General features: G+C 34.7%; 1 protein-coding gene across 6 annotated transcripts in view; it reads right to left on the minus strand.

Annotated features, from left to right (window-relative positions):
• Positions 1-15,103, minus strand: part of LOC145279885 (ketohexokinase-like) — a 376,201-nt gene that overhangs the window by 284,208 nt on the left and 76,890 nt on the right. The window contains exon 1 of one of the 6 annotated variants that reach the window (XM_080131355.1): positions 8,290-8,566. The exons of 1 other annotated variant lie outside the window; for it this stretch is intronic. The gene's annotated coding sequence lies outside the window, so the exon portion shown is untranslated. Of the gene's footprint in view, positions 1-6,857; positions 7,552-8,289; positions 8,567-15,103 lie in introns of those variants that run through there. 4 more of the 6 variants (XM_080131351.1, XM_080131354.1, XM_080131357.1 and 1 more) reach the window with 4 other exon arrangements.

Raw genomic sequence — 15,103 nt, forward strand, 5'->3', positions numbered from 1 at the left:
CACCGAATATATGTCAACTTATGTCACGGTAACATATAATGAGCGAATTTCTAACAGTATTTTTGTAAACATTGTTTTTAAAAAATAAAAAATAATACTTCTATTATGTTTTAAACGACTGTAATAGTTTATTTTTTGGAAGTATATTTCATAAAGAAAATTGACAACCCACTTTAAAAACAGAAATTACGAGTTTTATATATTTTATTCGCAGTTTTTTGTTGGGGGTGTCAAAAATTCCGCCTAAAATTCTGATATACCTACCGGATCACGTGACTCTTCTGGCGGCCATGTTGTAAGCCCTAACGGTATTTTTGGAGATTACCCCAACCGCTTTCAATGGATTTTACCTAAAAGTTTCTATGGCACGTATTTTGCACACGTTCCTTTTTCTTTTTAAAAGGTTTGAGTTTTTTTTTTCTTCAACATTTCCTTACTAACAGTTCTTGCGTTTACTGCTGCTATTTGCTCTTATACGTTTATTATTTGCTCTTACGTTTATTATTGGATGTGAAATTAGTTCAGTAAAGAGGTTTTGGTCTGTCTTCCGTGAATTTAGGAAAACTCGTCTCCTTTCGCTAGGTAGGAAAACTGGTCCCTTATTGAATAAATATCGATTGAAAACACATTTTATGATCGTTCTTGAAGGAGATATTGTTTTTTAAAATAGACTATAGCCCCCCCCCCATAATATTTAAAAAAAATATTTTTACTCGTTTAATGTTTTTTTTTTTTTTTTAATAAAATCGATTGTCCGTTTTCTACCTAATTGGCTAAGTTCTTAGTGGTTTCACTTATTTTAAAGCGTTTATTGTGTTCATAAACGAGACCGCATATTTTTTTTTAATATTAATATAAAAAGAATTTACTTATTTACTGTTGTTATAAACGGGTAAAATCGATTTTTCTACCTCGCCAACTATGTTGTTTAATTTATTTGGAATCCTTTATTCGGTAAAGAAAAAAAAACACAGAAAACAAACAAAAAACATGTCTAGTGTTACGTGAGAACGAGAAATAATGTCCGGTATATCACATCTTGGGGGTCTTGATAATCGCTAAAAAATAGAAAATTAAAGAAATTACTGAGGGAGATTTGATTTTAAAAAGAAAATAATAAATTTTAATATTTTTTAAAATATAATTTAGAGAGGGGGTGGGTAAAAAGAATTTAGGAAAGCTCGTCCCGTGAAAACTCGTTTCCGGAAAACTCGTCCCGTAAAAACTCGTTTCGTAAAAACTCGTTTCCGGAAAACTCGTCTCCTTTCGCTAGGTGGGAAAACTGGTCCCTTATTGAATAAATATCGATTGAAAACACATTTTATGATCGTTCTTGAAGGAGATATTGTCTTTTTTTTCTACCTAACTGGCTAAGTTCTTAGTGTTTTCACTTATTTTAAAGCGTTTATTATGTTCATAAACGAGACTGCATATTTGTTTTATATTAATATAAAAGAATTTACTTATTTACTGTTGTTTATAAAAAGGTAAAATCGATTTTTCTACCTCGCCAACTATGTTGTTTAATTTATTTGGAATCCTTTATTCGGTAAAGAAAAAAACACAGAAAACAAACAAAAAACATATCGAGTGTTACGTGAGAACGAGAAATAATGTCCGGTATATCACATCTTAGGGGTCTTGATAATCGCTAAAAAATAGAAAATTAAAGAAATGTTGGAATTTTTTTTGTACTAATAATGGTTCATCCCCCCCTGCTTACGTTTATTATTATATTAATATAAAAAGAATTTACTTATTTACTGTTGTTTATAAAAGGGTAAAATCGATTTTTCTACCTCGCCGACTATGTTGTTTAATTTATTTGGAATCCTTTATTCGGTAAAGAAAAAAAACACAGTAAACAAACAAGAAATAATGTCAGGTATATCACATCTTAGGGGTCTTGATAATCGCTAAAAAATAGAAAATTAAAGAAATGTTGGAATTTTTTTTGTACTAATAATGGTTCATCCCCCCCTGCTTACGTTTATTATTTTTTATCTGGTTCTTATAATGATTTTTTGTATTTTGTGTCCATTATGATTTTAGTTTCGTATATTTTCGGTTTGTACGAAACTCCCTTTAATTTGAAGAAAAGGGAAATGCCAGCTCTGTAATGACGTCACGAGCTCAGCGCGTATTTCGTTCTCTTTTGAAATTCTGCTGTCGTGGAGAGTGAATGTGTTCATTGCCCGGCGCTGAAAATGGAATTTTGAAGAGCCCTCCTTCAAAGTAGTAAACCCGGTAAGAAATTAATACCCGGCTGTGACGAGACAGACTTCTGGAAACTATTTACGTAACTACGGTTTTGCACGTATTTATTTTACAAGGAATGGTATTTAAAGAAAATACCTTTTACGTGACAAGGTATTATGGAATTTCCTATCCGGACAAGCGACGAGGTCTTGCTCCTGTAATACATGTGTGTCTGCGGTTTTCATGCAACATGGAGGGATGGAAAATTCTAAAAGAACTTTAAACAAAAAAAAAAGAAAAAGGCACGTGCCTAACTGGTTTTCAATTGTGAGTACGCTCCTAAAATTATTTCATATGCGATTGTGATTAGGAGATACTACTATTTTGTATATTCTTGTTGTATTCGTTAATGGATACACACAACTTCTTTATAAGAACCAGCAGTGTTGTTATTTTTTCATTACATGTTACTTTTTTCATATGCTACCTTGGCGTTTAAGTTTAATGCCCGCAAAGGGAAAATTTGCAATCAATTTTAAATAAAGTTTCTTCTTCGTTTCAAAACAAGACATTTATATTTTATTCTTTATCCCCTCCCCCTCTTTTGTTTCATGCTTTTATTTTCAGCTTAGCTACTTTAGCGTCGAATTTATCTGGAAGCAAGATAAATTCCGACAGAAATTACTGAGGGAGATTTGGTTTTAAAAAGAAAATAATAAATTTTAATATTTTTAAAAATATAATTTAGAGAAGGGGGGGGGAAACTATATCTCCCTCCGAAAAACAACCAACAAAAAATGAAATTAAAAAGATTCTTGATAAACGATAGCGGAGTTTTCAATAAAATTGATTAATAAATTTATTTAGTGATTACTTTTTCTCTTAATGATTGATTTTAGAATTTTGAAGTAAAAATTAAAAAAATTAAAAATGAGTTAACGAGAGATTGTTAGCACATGGCATCTCTCGCGCCCAAAAAATATTTCGCTTTTAATTTATTAGTAAAGTACAAAATTTTTTTGTTTTTATTTTGATGATGTTTTTTGGATTAATAAAAACAATAATAAAAAACAAAACAAAAAAATTTAAAACAGGGAGCGATTCAATTCTTCGCTATTTTAAAAAATATTAAAAATTATTATTTTCTTTTTAAAACCAAATCTCCCTCAGTAATTTCTTTAATTTTCTATTTTTTTAGCGATTATCAAGACCCCTAAGATGTGATATACCGGACATTATTTCTCGTTCTCACGTAACACTCGACATGTTTTTTGTTTGTTTTCTCTGTTTATTTTCTTTCTATAAATTAAATAAACAACATAGTCGGCGAGGTAGAAAAATCGATTTTACCCTTTTATAAACAACAGCAAATAAGTAAATTCTTTTTATATTAATATAAAAAAAAAATATGCGGTCTCGTTTATGAACATAAACGCTTTAAAATAAGTGAAACCACTAAGAACTTAGCCAGTTTGGTAGAAAACGGACACTTAGAAAATCGATTTTATTTAAAAAAAAAACAAAAACAATATTAAACAAGTAAAAGTATTTAAAAAAAGACAATATCTCCTTCAAGAACGATCATAAAATGTGTTTTCAATCAATATTTATTCAATAAGGGACCAGTTTTCCTACCTAGCGAAAGGGGTCGAGTTTTCCGGGGTCGAGTTTTAGGGAGACGAGTTTTCCGGAGACAAGGTTTCCTAAATTCATATCTGTTCAATAAGGGACCAGTTTTCCTACCTAGCGAAAGGGGACAAGTTTTCCGGGGTCGAGTTTTCCGGAGACGAGTTTTCTCGGGATGAGTTTTCCTAAATTTCACTTTACTGGGTAAAATAAGTTCAGTTATCATACTTTTGTTTTTACAAAAAAAAAACAAGAAATTGTTGAATGTTCCGATTAAAAGAAAAAAAAGAGAGAGAGAGAAAAGAAATATGTCGAACTATGTAGGAAAGAAAGAAGTTAAAGTGAACACAAATTTAATGTAAACGAACCTCTTAGTGACAAACAGCGCCGGTTTTGGGGGGTGCTGAAAACGAATATCAGTTAAATTTGTTTTATGATATGAAGAAATTACTAGGTGACCAGAAAGTAGGTGCTCATTTTACGTTACATTTATATAGGAAAGTGATCCCCCACTTTTTGAAAAAGTAATTTCTTCATATTATAAAAACTACTTATCTGCCCCAAATTTAAATGTGATATTCGTTTTTAGCACCACTGAAAACCTACTAAGTCATCATTTTAAAGTTTTTTGAGGAATTGGAAAGAAACTTGATATTTACTTCCCCCCCCCCCTCACCGGGGGAGGGTGGGGATTAAATTTTTTTTTTTTATGAGACCATTCTGTACTTTCATCTAATAATTTCATAAACAAAAACAAACTCCAAAATATGAAAAATTCAATTTTGGTGGGAGCGTGGAAACATAAAATAACGAAAAATTTCATTTCAAATTTTTTTTTTTTTTTTTTGTGGTAAATGTGGCCTGATAGACCAAACTTCCTTGAAAAACTTCTTTTTTTTAGGGTATTAAGATGTGCTGAAAATTTAAAATTGAGGCCGTCAACCAGTTTTCACAATATTGCAAACATACTTTTCCGTATGTTTCATATCGCAATGTCAAGTGGCGGTCATATTTGTTTATACAGCGTGCAGAAACAGGGGCGGATGATGTAATGAAATTACAAGATAATGCGGAGCTAATCTTTTTTTAATGTTATTAAAAACTAGCGGGGGTACATGGCATTTCCCAGGTATGGAGAGGTGTGGGTGGGTGGGGGTAAAATAACAGTAGGAAGTCTGGTTGGAGAGAGGTGTTAATAAAAAAAGTGGTAATGGCGGGGGGCAATCAAAACAACAGTAGGCAGACCTGGTAGAGAGAGGGAGGAAAAATGGTAGTAGCGAAGGGTGGGAGGGTACCCGGCATTGCCCAGGTGTGTGTAGGTGGTGTAGTAAGGGACCCCAGGTGGAGAGAGGTGTTAAAAAAAAATGGTAATAGCAGGGGGAAGGACTCAAAACAGCAGTAGGCAGCCAAGGTGGAGAGAGGTGTTTTAAAAAAAAGTGGTAATAGGCAGGCAGGATCAAACCCGTGACACAAAGGTGCCCCAACACCACATCCCCCCCCCTGTATGCGCGTAGCATAAACGGAAGCTGCAAAATGGTCAAAAGTAGTTCGTGGGTTCAGGGGTAAATACCATGCAAACGGTAAATTTGCCCCAAGTTTGACTATCAGATTCGTTGTCAGCGACCTCAATTACCTATAAAAACAAACAAACAAATTAGAGTGGTCGGTGTTATTCGTCAATTCATTTTTCAAGCACTGGAAACTTGTATTTGGCGCTTCTGCTGCTGCTAGAGTCGTCCATTTTTTTTTTTTTTCTTTTTTAGCTTTTTTCCTTGGAAACATTACGACAAGTTTTCTTCTATTTGACTCCCATGCATGTGAAAAATAATTACGGTAAGTTTTTCTGTTATTATTTGACAATAAAAATTACTTTGCAACTTACCTGCATCATTCATTTTTCTATTTAAAAAAGTAGTAATTATTTAAAAAAAAAACAAAAAAAAAAAACTGGGTATGTTTTACGGCATTTTAGAACTTGGCATTTCCGCTCTAACATTCGATATGAAATAAAAAGCACTTAAAACTACTTAAAAATACCAACGAATGATGCAGATAAGTTGGAAAGTAACTTTTATTCATAATGTTATTGTTACCATTTATTATTCTTTTAATGGTTAATTTCGTGAATTTGACCTTTTTGGAAATGGTTTGGCTTCTGTTTTCTTTTTTTTTTTTTTTTAATAATTTTACCACTATATTAATTTTATAGTAATTAAAGAAAATGCTAGAATTAACTTTTCAAGCAATTTCGTGTCGAAATATTCTGGAAACTTGTATTTGGCGCTGCTAGCCATTTATTTTTTCGCGTTTTCTCTCTCTGTAAGCCCCCCACCCCTCGTCCATTTTCTCTGTCAGATGGCAGCATGTGACGTCATTTTACGGAGAAATCCGAGCGAGTGATAAGCCACGCCCAGGCCAGCTCATGCACTAGTACCGTTTTTTTATTTTTTATTTTTGGTTCATTTTGTTTTCCGATAGCTTTTTTTTTGGGGGGGGGGGGCGGGGTAAGCAACAGTAATAAACACTTCAATGTTTTTTTTTTTTGTTTTTTAACAAAACGTTTTTTTTTTCCCAGTAATGTTTGTAGGGGGGGGGGGACAACAATTACTGTTTATCTTTAGTTCCGACTGGAAGATTTTCTACTGACTATAGAGAGGAAAAGTAGGGAGCAAAGGGTTTTCAGAGGATGTGGAAAGAAGCTCCTTCCTACCGGGTAGCCTTCCGCGATTTGATATCGCTAAATTAAATAGCTGAAATGAAAGGCTGTGTATTTTTACTTTGAAAAATAAAATAACTGAAATGAAACGCTATGTGTGTAATTTCATTTTCGGCGTTAAACAAAAAGTAGATTTTGATTTTTTTTTTTTTTTAAACAACGCTGAGTCGAGTCACATCAGAAAAAATATAAGGAGGATATTGTACACATCGACCAAGAAGTGAAAACGAACAGGCGTTAAAATGAAAATGAGGCTACGTTCCAACAGAAAAAAAAATTACACTGAAACAACATTTAAAGCTAGAAAGACACTCACCAGTATATTTGGTTATAGTCGACTATAGTATTCCAATGTTGGACGCATGATTGTCATCGGAACTAGTGACGACTCAAAATAGTCCCTCCGCTTAAAAATTCACCAAAATTCAAGAAATCAACCAATTTTAATGAAAACAACCACAGAAACCATTTCTTTTTAAATTTTAGTGAAAAATGGGCAAGACTGGAGTTTAGGTGGAAAAATAATCTCGAACCCTTTATCACATAAAAGGAACTAATTTCCCTAATCACCGGTACCGCCGTACGTTACTATGTCAATAATATATAAACAATATTGGTATTTCAGAAGTTGTTTTTGAAAACAACTTTAAAAAAAAAAAAAAATTCTTTTTATATTGCTTTTAATTAAAATAAAAAAGGTTTTCGGGTATTATTTACAAACACCGTGACAGCGAATTAGTAAAAACAGACGTAGTATTCTGTTACGTTTCGGTGTGCTGAACACGAATCTGAAAACTGGGTTAGGGTTAGGGTACATTTTTTTCTACTAATTCGCTGTCACGGTATTTGTATAAATTTACCGGTTTTCGTAGGTTACAATTATGAAAAGTTCTATTCATATTTAAATGTCTTATATGTTCCGTGTTGTTGTTGTTTTTTTTTTACACAATGAATACCTTTTTTAATGAAGGTGCTAGTGCAGAGAGTGATCCGCGCTATTTTTTTTAAATCGTATTTCCAAGTTTAATTAAAGTTTTATATGTTTTTTAGGTACTCCTGCAGTATTTTACCCACCGATTTCACGATCTTAGCCGAGCGTTGATCGACATCCGTCGGAAAACGCCGGAACATGGCGAGTGGTACGATACTCTATCAGCCAATCAGGGCGCTTCAAACGAACGCGCAGCAGACGAATAATTTTCATTGAAATTACACACATAGCGTTTCATTTCAGTTATTTTATTGTTCAAAGTAAAAATACACAGCCTTTCATTTCAGCTATTTAATTTAGCGATAAAAAAAAAAAAAAAAAAACCGGGAGCTGTTGGAAACATATTTATGCGAATTTATGTGGAGACAAAAATTTGGACACAACCCTTTTGTCTCCATAATAAATCAAATCGCGGAAGGCTACCCGGTTTGGGAACGAGCTTCTTTCCACATCCTCTGAAAACCCTTTGCTCCCTACTTTGCCTCTACAGTCAGTAGAAAATCTTCCAGTTGGAACTAAAGATAAACAGTAATTGTTGTGTCCCCCCGCCCCCTACAAACATTACTGAAAAAAAAAAAAAAATTGTTACTGTTTAATAACGTTTTGTTAAAAACAAAAAAAAAAAAAAGCATTGAAGTGTTTATTACTGTTGCTTACCCCCCCCCCAAAAAAAAAAACTATCGGAAAACAAAATGAACCAAAAAAAAAAAAAAAAATATTCAACAAAATAAATTTATTTTACTTTAAAAAAACTTACGGTAAGTGTTTGTGATTTATTTTATCCAAATTTTTCTGTATTAATTTTATCCATTTTGTTGTGTGTGTGTGTAATATCTTTTCCTTGTAATGTTGTTGCTATTCACATACTTTTAGCGTTCTTGCACCGTAGCTCCGAATTCTCGGCTTTCGTCGGCGTTAACGCCGAAAGCGTTCGTCAACGCTCGGCTAAGATCGTGAAATCGGTGGGTAAAATACTGCAGGAGTACCGTTTTTTATTCAATTGTAAGGTTGAAGTATAGAATATGTACAAAACACTCTCCCCTCCCCATATTAAGAATGGCGGTACTCCTCCTGCAGTATTTTACCCACCGATTTCACGATCTTAGCCGAGCGTTGATCGACATCCGTCGGAAAACGCCGGAACATGGCGAGCGGTACGATACTCTATCAGCCAATCAGGGCGCTTCAAACGAACGCGCAGCAGACGAATAATTTTCATTGAAATTACACACATAGCGTTTCATTTCAGTTATTTTATTGTTCAAAGTAAAAATACACAGCCTTTCATTTCAGCTATTTAATTTAGCGATAAAAAAAAAAAAAAAACCGGGAGCTGTTGGAAACATATTTATGCGAATTTATGTGGAGACAAAAATTTGGACACAACCCTTTCTCCATAATAAATCAAATCGCGGAAGGCTACCCGGTTTGGGAAGGAGCTTCTTTCCACATCCTCTGAAAACCCTTTGCTCCCTACTTTTCCTCTCTACAGTCAGTAGAAAATCTTCCAGTCGGAACTAAAGATAAACAGTAATTGTTGTCCCCCCCCCTACAAACATTACTGAAAAAAAAAAAACATTGTTGTTACTGTTTAATAACGTTTTGTTAAAAACAAACAAAAAAAAAACATTGAAGTGTTTATTACTGTTGCTTACCCCCCCCCCCCAAAAAAAAGCTATCGGAAAACAAAATGAACCAAAAAAAAAAATATATTCAACAAAATAAATTTATTTTACTTTAAAAAAACTTACGGTAAGTGTTTGTGATTTATTTTATCCAAATTTTTTGTATTAATTTTATCCATTTTGTTGTGTGTGTGTGTGTGTGTGTGTGTGTGTGTGTGTGTGTATAATATCTTTTCCTTGTAATGTTGTTGCTATTCACATACTTTTAGCGTTCTTGCACCGTAGCTCCGAATTCTCGGCTTTCGTCGGCGTTAACGCCGAAAGCGTTCGTCAACGCTCGGTTAAGATCGTGAAATCGGTGGGTAAAATACTGCAGGAGTACCAGAATGGCTTTTTAAATATAACGTTATTATTTACGTCCGCGCTCTATGCACTAGTACCTTAATGATAAACAATACATAAATAGAAATAATAAATTATCAGACTTTTTAAAGTTTAAGTTTAAACAATATTTTTTTAATTAAAAATTGAATCGCGTGATTATTATTAAATTACGTGAGTAGTTATAAACGATACAAATTAATATTAAACACGCGTAATCTCTTGCAATTTATTATTTCTCTATTTCAAATTTAAATTTATTAATTATAAAACCTTCGGTACTTATGTATTTTTGTTACCGTGCTAAAAAAAAAAAGGGTGCTTAAGATATCGTGGAACGTTCTGTTTAAAATTAAAAAATGTTGTTTAAAATAAAGAAATAAAAAATGAGAGAAGAAAGATATCGTGAAAAAAAGATCGTGAAACGTTTTAAAATAAATAAGTAAAAAGTTGGGCTTCTTCAAGTTGTTTTCAAAAACAACTTCTGAAATACCATATTATTGACATAGTAACCTACCGGTGATTAGGGAAATTAGTTCCTTTTATGTGATAAAGGGTTCGAGATTATTTTTCCACCTAAACTCCAGTCTTGCCGAAAAATGTGTTATTTATTTGTAAACAAAAAACACCTTAGCTAAAATACAAAAAGAAAAGAAAAAGACGCATGATTTTGTTTGCTTTTTTTTGTTGCTTATTAAGTTATAGTAAACAAATCGATTTCTTAAATATGTCGTTTTATACAAAAACAATATGACGTATTTAATTGTCATGTCGAAAATAGTAATATATCAAAAACTTACGAAAATTCATCGAGTAGGACAACTAGTAAATAAAAAAACGGGTGGGGGTGGGGGGTTATAAATGTGATGACCGAAATACCCTGCCTGTTTAGGCACTGCTAAAAATCATCCGCGTACAGCAAAGTTAAAGACCAGACCGGAAACTCGAAAATGAAATGAAACGTGTAGTAAGTACTGTAGTACTCAGGTCTCGCAAGATCCCCTTTTCCACCACAAATAAAACTTTTAGTTTTGGTTTGGTTGCAAAAGTTTGTATTTTGAGGCCTCTAAACTGCCAAGTAATGTCAGAAATTGTAGTGGACCAATGGACCATTAGCAGTGTCAGATGTCGCCATTAAAAATGAGTGATAAAAATTTGAATAATTAGACTCACTATTTTTCGGAGCTTATAACTACTTGAAAAATGTAATTTAAACCCTAATTTTTTTTCAATAAAAGGAGGAAAGACCAAATTTGAAAATAATAAAAGGTTTAATAGAAAAACATGCAATTTTTTTTTAAAATCGGTTTTCTTTAAAAAAAAAAAAAGATTTCAAGAAATTCAACGAATTTTAACATACTGCAAATATAACAAATATATATAAATTCTAAAAAATCACTTACCTATAAAAAATACTAATCAATGGGTGCTTCCGTTCTTCATTTATAAGAATTTATCGATATTTATATTTTATATTCTATGTACTTTGTAGGGGTGCAGAAGTTTAAGTAAAATTAAATCTCGTTGCCCCAAACAAAATAATAAAAAAAGAATGAAACAAAACGACACCTCCTTCTGATTTAAATGCACCGCATTTATTTTTTTAACAAAAACAACAAGGTGAATAAACAAAGGTCCGATCGGTGAAAGTTCCTTCAAAGTCATTATGATTAAAATGTTAGATGAAAGTCCTTCATGGAATTAAGGAGGTTAAAATCCTATGTGAAAATAATGAGATTATTTTAAAGTTTGTGTTTTATCTGGTAAAGTTCGCCTTACTTAAAAGTCCCATAAGGAAAGTTATTCGTTGTTATTAATTAGAAAATGTGCGGAATAGATGCATGTGTGCATAAGTGACTTTTTAGTGTCCACATGGTGTGTGTAATCATGGTGTTGACGGCTTCGGCAGCGACGATGTTATGAAGACGAGAGGCATGTTCTTGTGTGTCGCCGAAACGAGGAGAAAGGAAGAAGACTAATAGAATGAATGAACTGAATTAATCCTAGAAAACTGATGCGTTTTTATTCATTTTTAGCCGGCTTCAAAACTGCTGATATTTTGGTTTTTGGAAAAGCGTTAAAAAGAGAATCTTTTGAATTTTCTCATTCACTGCTTGTGTCACATGATACTGTAGCCAACTACGTCCGCCAGAAATATGTTCATTTTACTTTTGTTGCTGTGAGAAAACTGTGTGGGCATATTTGAAATTGTGCCATTGTTGGAAGAACATATTTTTGTGTAAAATACGTGGGGAAATTGAAATGAAGAAATGTTCATTTATTTGCATGCGAGCGTGTGTGTGTGTGTGTATGAGTGACTGCACAAATACTCCCTCCAGATTGAAAAAAAATATAAAAATGTTTTTCTCTATTTTTTTCAATATCTAACGTATTCCTTAAAACGTTTCGGCCAGTGTACTTTCCTGCCGGTTTTCGTTTTGGTATTCACGTCGGCGTTCTGTACAACAGTAGGTTCTGTAAGAGGTTGCCTCAGTGGGGTCGGTCCAATGCGATAGTGTCTTGTTTCCTGGTTTTTGAAACAGTGAAATATTTATCCTGCATGTCCAGAACTGGGTATGGACCCGAATAATTTGGACAAAATAGCTTTTTCACTGAGTCGTTCCTGACAAATATGTGTTTGGTGGTGTGAAGATCTTTTGGGATATAGGATTGTCTGTCTATCTATCCTTCTGATCAGTATGAAATTTAGACAAGACAGTTTGTCTTTCAACTCTGTTACGAATGTGGTTGTAGGTGAGATCTCTGTGTGTTGATAAAAATATTGACCCGATAGAGTCAAAGTGGAACCAAAAACTACCTCCACCGGTGTGCTTTGCAAGTCTTCTTTTACAGAGTTCCGTATCATTAATAGTATCAAAGGTATATCGTCTGCCCAGTCTGTGCTGTTCAGACTCATTGCCAGGGAGGGTTTTAACTGCCTGTGAAAGCGTTCAACCAAGCCATTCGAGGATGGATGATATGCCATAGTCTTGATGTGGTTTGTTCCCAGTAATTGATTGAATTCCGCAGAGTTCTGATTCGAACTGCGAACCTCTGTCTGTTGTAATGACTGTGGGTACTTCTAAAGTGGCTATCCAGTCCTGAAGTATGGCTCCGGCTATTGTTGAAGCTAAAGTATCCTTAACGGCTATGGCGGTAGACCAACTGCTGAATCTATCGATGATAGTCAGGATGTGGGCGTGTCCCTTTGAAGTGGCTAACGGTCCTACCAAATCGATGTGGATGTTGGTGAATCTAGCATCGGGTGTTGCTAAAAGAACCCAGTGGTGATTTCGTGTGTCTGTGAATTTTGTACTTTTGACAAAGTATGCACGTCTTAGTCCAATTTTGAATATGTGTTCATATTTGGCCACACGAAATGTTGCGTAATTAGCTTTAGAGTAGCTCTTTTTCCTGGATGAGATAAATTGTGAAGATGTTGGAAAACTTATCGTCTGAGGCTAGGTGGTATGTACGGTTGTGGTTGTTTCTTTGCCGTGTTGCAATAAACAATCGCTGTACTGAAGGGTACGGCCATTTTTTCGAGTTGTAAGGATGTGTTTTCCTGAACATCTTTAAACGTGTCTGATTCCTGTTCTCGTGCTATCAATTCCATGCTTAGCGAGTTGGAATTTAGAGAAGTGATCATGGCTCTGGATAAGGTGTCCAGTACAATGTTCTCCTAGCCCTTCATGTATCTTATATCCGTGGAGTACTGTGCAATGTAATCAAGATGTCTGATCTCTCGTGGGCCATATTTGTCCACATGTGTGTGTAGCGCATATGTTAATGGTTTGTGATCTGTATAGATCGTAAAATTTCTACCTTCCAAGATGTGTTTGAAATGTTTAATCGCCAGGTAAATTGCCAATAATTCCCTCGAAAATGTGCTGTATTTTCTTTGCATTTTGTTTAGCTTAGCCGAAAAAATGATATGGGGTCATCCTATCATCGGTCAGCTGGTGTATGACTGCCTCTACAGCTACTTCTGACGTGTCCATTGTGAGTGTGAGTCTGGTATCTTTCTTGTCATTTATGTAAATCAGTTTTGTGAAACTTTGTTTGAGTAAAAGCTGCTAAGGCCGATCCATCTAATGTTAACTGTTGGTCTTATTCTGCAACAGCGATGTTAGTGGCGCAAGAATTTCAGAGCAGTTGGGTAAGAATCGCCTGTAGTAGTTGATTATCCCTATAAATCGACAGACTTGTCGAACAGATGTGGGCTGTGGAAAATTAGCGATGGTGCTCACTTTTTCAGGTAGTGGTGATATTCCGCCATTGTCAATCGTGTATCCGAGGAAGTTGACTTTTGATTGGCTGAAGATGCATTTTTCAACATTTATTTTTAGGCCGTAGTGAGATAATCTCTGGAAAACTTGATTCAGGTGCTGTTTATGTTCATCAAGGTTTTTATTAGCAATCAGAACATCATCCATGTATGCAAACATGAATGGCAATCCTCTGAAAAACTTGTCTATTAAATGTTGGAAAGTTTGGCTAGCGTTTTGAAGTCTGAAGGACATGCGAGTGAATTCATAAAGTCCAAATGGTGTGGTCAAGACTGTTTTGTGGATATCCTCCTCTGCTACGGGAACTTGGTAATATGCCTTCACTTGATCCAACTTCGAAAACGTTGTCGCGCTCTGTAATCCGATCGAAAAATCATGTATTTGAGGAATAGGGTATCTGTCTGGTGCAGTTTGTGCATTTAGTCTTCTGAAACTGCCGCTGGGTGCCAGGATGTACTGCCCGATTTTTGCACCATATGTAAAGGAGAAGACCATGCGCTTTTTGTGAGTCGGATAATTCCCTGTTGTAGCATGTGCTGAAATTCTTCCTTCGCTATTCAGTATTTATTCAGTTTTATACATCTGGGGGTGGCGTCGACTGGTTGTTCGGTCATTTTAATGTAGTGTTTAGCACTATGCTTGACCATGTCCGTGTCCCTGAATGGCTGAGATGGCTGCAGATATTTTTGGAGTAATCGACGGATAAATGGGTCCTCAGGTAGGGCTGAGCTGATACTTGTTGACTCATATTGAGTGGAGACTCCTCTGACCACCAATTTCATTTGGTTGTCTGTTAATGTATGGTTGGTCATGTCCACAGAGAAGTTGAATTTCACCAGGAAATCAGCTCCTATGATGGGTGTCGTTATGTCGGCTATGGTAAAAATCCACGTGAAAGTTCGCCTCAAGCCGATGTTGATAGTTAGTGATTTATCCCTGAATGTGGATATCTTGGTACCATTGGCTGCTTGCAAGTGATATGACTTGGCCGTAATTTTCTGACTGGTCAGCGGTGGGATTATGCTTATTTCTGCGCCAGTGTCTATTAGAAAATTATATCCATGAGTGCTGTCACAGATATAGAATAGATGATCTTTTACAGAGGGTCCAGCGACAGTCGTCTTTACTGGCTAGCATCCTCGTTTCCCTGTTTCGTTCTGTTACTGAAAGAACACAGGTGGGTACAGCATCACGCGTTAGTGCCAAATTTTCTGTGGTAGAAACAGTGTCCACTCGCTCTGTTGCGTTCCACGTTTCAACTTCAGTTGGTATTCCT

Source organism: Euprymna scolopes, chromosome 7 (genome assembly GCF_053919585.1).
Source record: "Euprymna scolopes isolate OS-2025 chromosome 7, ASM5391958v1, whole genome shotgun sequence".
In the NCBI taxonomy this organism is placed as follows: Eukaryota; Metazoa; Mollusca; class Cephalopoda; order Sepiida; family Sepiolidae; genus Euprymna; species Euprymna scolopes.